Here is a 4,564-nt window from a genome sequence, read left to right on the forward strand (position 1 = left end):
TCTGGCTCAAATTATGTGCCGGTGGTTGTGTAGCATGTACTTAGAATCAACATGTTTTAAGTATTCTGCTTCCTTTGAAGAACTTTCAGTAAAGAGAAAAGATTTAGGGATTCACATCTTTTATCACAGTTCACAGATGATACATTTCAGCAGGTATTAAGAGAATAAATTGCATCAGTTTTGTCAGTAGCAAACAATCCACAGGTTTAATCAACAAAAGCTTCTGTATAAATTAAACTTTGTACCAGTAACCTCTTGCACCAAGCTCTTATCTGTGCAAATAAGTCTATGCTCCCACTCAAAAGAAAGTCCTTCATTTCTGCAGACAGGAAGAACATTTTGAACGGTGAGGAGGACAGCAAGGCTGTTTTACAAGTAGTAAATTAAACTAAAATATAGAATAGGCTCAAATCATAAAGAATGTTATCACTTTCAAAGTTTAAGATTTTTTTGTCTTGAGGCTTTTTTGCTATATTAATGTTAATATATTAACTTCAGACAATTTTAGAAGACCATGTTTATATATTTTTTAAATGAAGTGGAAAATACAGTAATTTTCCATTTCAGCTGAATCAAACAGGCAAGCTGAAACAGATATGTTCACCATTTACTGTGCACTTCTGATGAATCTTGGCGTTAAGCTATAAATGTCAAATTTAAAAGGTGGCTAAAAATAGTGAAACTGTGAAAATGAATATAATTTGTGATGCTCAGTCATTGAAAGTATAAAACACGAAAACTTCAATGTAGTTGATGTTTGCACAGTTTGATCTGTTTAAACTTCGGATTTTGTATAATTGAGGGAAAAGCTAATTCAGTTAAGGACAGATAATGTTTTTATGCCTTAGTGATGCACATAAACTCATTTTTTCTCATTTAATTTGAAGATTCACAAAATTGTATTCTGTCTTTTAGTCTTCCTTGCAGGTCAATTTTCATTAAACAACACTGCCTGGAAACCAAGTGGCCATAAAGGTCTGAACTTGAGGGACACTTGAGAAGCACAGGTGAATGATTTCATCTGCAACACAGCTGAAAGCAAACCTCTTATGCACTTGTCATAAATAATGAGGCCAAGTTTCAGACAAAGATTTACATTTATTTCACACTCAAGTAATCGAGTGCAGGAAACACGTTACATAAAACCCTGGGCAAGAATTAATTTAGAGCAAAGTCATTAGCAGTAAAACAAGGGGCAAACAGATGCAAAAAAAAAAGTCCTATTGTGTATTTTATTTAGGTTTGTGTTTATATAAAGTGTAACTAAAGAGGCCTGGGTAACAAGTGTTGAACTGATCCGATCAGCTTTGTATGGCTTCGATTCAACCGCACAAAAAAAGCAGCACGTGGTCACTAATCATAAACAGCGCTAATGGATCATGGGAATTAACGCTGATCCGCAAACACAGGTGCAACGAGCTCATTTCACTAATGACCAAAGCAGCCTACCAGGAGCGGCACAAATTAGTGTACAGTTGCAAACATGCAGAGCCGCTGATAACTGGGAGTCTGTAATTTACCAACAACAACAGGGACAGCTTGTTTCTTGTTGCAGCACACTGAATTAGCGTTCGGCACAAGTATTTAACTGCGCTCTACGGCACGGATTAAGAAGAAGAAAAACCACTGCATTACATGGAATGCTTATGAAAAAGTGGGGTGTGTTTGCTTTGATAGAAACAAAACGGTTGAAAATGGATCTAAAACAATACTGCATTGAACCGGATTGTGTTCTATGAAATGCAAATTTCACATCGTTTTCCCTGATTTCTTGGAAACATCTTGTCCTCTGAAAGTAGTGAAGTACTGGATAAGAAATCTGTGAATAAGCAAGCAGGTCCAAGTCAAATGGAGTTGATTTGTACAGCACATTTTAGCAGCCAAACAGTTCAAGGTGTTTTACGCCATAAAAAAGTCATACAGTAACGATAGGGATGGGAATCTCTGATCCCTACCCAATACACATCTGGATTCACAAGCTACAATCCGACACATTTAAGATTCCTCTTCATCAACCAGGTAGTTTGTTCCAGATTTGAGGAGCAGCAAAACTGAATTCTTCTTTGTGTTTGTTTTTGGTTATGAAGATGATGAGTAGACTAGAACCAGAACACCTGAGTTTGATGCGACAACAAGAAGTCTATAATATATTTTGGTGCTAAGCTGTTCTGTGATTTATAAACCAAGACTAAGAGTAATTTAAAGCCCATTCCCTGAGCTACAGGGGGCTAGTGGAAGGACTTTAAATTGGGGTGTTGTGCTCAGTCCAAAGAGAAAGCTAGATATTAAAAGTATCTAACTTTTTGAAACAAATGTAAAGCGTAATGATTGAATTTAGACTAATGTATTTAAAACAGTTAAAAAATAAACTCATTGCAAATAAAATTTTAAAAAAGTACCATCATGATCATTCACAGACATCCCAATATGAACATATAGTTCATGCACTTGTCTGCATATGTGCCTCAGACCCCTCTGTTTATTCCAGTGGAAGAATCATTAAAATAAGAGGTCATAAAAAATAAAAGAGATCAGACTCCAGCAGCTTGAATCTGGTAGTTCTCGACTTTCACACCAGAGGTCACATATGGCACTCACTGAAAGCGACGGACCTTGAACTCACTTTACACTTCAGGCCCTTCCATGCAACACTTTGCTCCACCTGAATACTTGATCACATTCATGAGCCCGCCGCCGCAGACTGAAAGCATTAGTTACATGAATCCCCCTGCAGGTCGAGCTGAGCAGACGCATGCCACATCTGCATTGTGCTCAAACAGGAGGCGCATGGATGCAATCTGATGTTGGCACACACGCAAACCCAAACACATGCTTATCACACCGATGCACAAATCCTAGACGCACGTACGCGCAGGTGTATCTTCCTATAGTAGAAGAATTAAAAGGGGGGAAAAAAAAGATCTGAAGAGAGTCTAATTCAAGCATGCTTGCGTTTCATAAAAGCCACTATTTTGCGTGCTAGGTGTCAGTCAAGCATTTTACACCCAGGTAACGGGTTATGAGAGCAGAAGAAGCGAGGCAAAGGAAGGAGAGGGTGTAATTATTGAGGATGATGTGTAAAGGAGCCTATATGGGATGACAGCATCCCTTTCATTTCTCTGATCACTGGTTTAATCCTGACAGAGCTACAGCGGGCCACGGAGCTGCTTTGCCTGCAAAGCTTCTGCCTCTGTGTGCACCGGAGTGTGCATGTGACACAAGGTATGCAGATGCTTGCAGAGTATTCAAACCCTTTCTTCAGATTTTGTTGTTTTAAAACAAATCTGATCATTTCTTTAACAAAAATGCACAATAATGATTGATGGATAATTCAGATTCATGAAAAACGGGTACATTTCAAAGTTAAAGTCAGGTGTGTTTGAGTTAATCATCCTTTAGATGTTTTAGTTGAAGCAGAAACAATGAACTCAAAGGATAATGTCCAGAGATTTGCTGGATCAGACTGTTTAAAACATGGCTGTCAAACTCCAATCCTTTAGGGCCAATTGCCTACAGCTTTTAAATGTGTCTCTCTGTAAACACACCTGAATCACACAATTAGGTTATTATCCTGGCTATGAATGCATTAGGACAGGAGTTTTTAACGACCAGATGCCGCAACAATGGTCAAGGTCAACACACAGGGTCACGGACTCAACCTCACACCCAGTTCAATGTGGCAGCTATAAACCTAGCCTAGCTCTAGGACCTAAAGAGCTCTCCATTTTGTCTGTCTCTGACATAAGCTTGGTGAAATTGGCTAATTGTTTTTTTATTTTCTCCTCATGTCATGTATGCCCAGGAAGAACTGTGGCACCCCTACGGGAATCGCGCCCCACACTTTAGAAAGCCATATTAGGAGGTAATTCAATCACTTGATTAAGGTGTGTTGGACTTGGGTCACATCAAAAAGTTGCAGGACACCAAATCTTGAGGACGGGAGTTTGACACCCCAAACTTTGGCAGAGTATAAGGTCTGGAAAACACTGTGATCCCATTTCTCTGGAAAACTTAGACCTCTGAAACCACAAAGAGAGATCACATTCTCAGTTCAAACTTTAAAAGACTGAAGTGAGAAATGTCTTGGTCAGAGAGGTGACCAAATGCCCAATGATCCCTTGTGCAGATTGAAGCGTCTACATGATCAACCAGTGATCACACACAAATCAGGCGTTCGCGGTAGAGGTGCAACAGGGAAATCGCCCCTCACTACTTTAAAGTCAACGTTGAGACAGCTGTCAAAAATCAAGCCCCTCCTGTAGAGATGCCACCTAGAGACTGATCCATGCTTTTATCACCTCCCGCCTGGATTATCATTACTCCCTTTTAACTAGATTGAGCCAGGCCTTCCTCTCATGTCTTCAGCTGGTACAAAACACTCCTGCACCATTTGTAACTCGGGAGGACATAACTGGTTTTATTATCCCATTCAGTTTTATTATTCATTTAAATGTAATTTTTGACTGTGGGAGCTGCTTCACCTTTTCATCCCATGACGAGCTCTTAGATCAGCTGACCAGATGCTTTAGACCGTACCAAGCACACACTACAAATCCAGAGGACA

This window comes from Poecilia mexicana, unplaced genomic scaffold (assembly GCF_051168715.1).
Source record: "Poecilia mexicana isolate PSO_F unplaced genomic scaffold, ASM5116871v1 scaffold_18, whole genome shotgun sequence".
Lineage (NCBI taxonomy): Eukaryota > Metazoa > Chordata > Actinopteri > Cyprinodontiformes > Poeciliidae > Poecilia > Poecilia mexicana.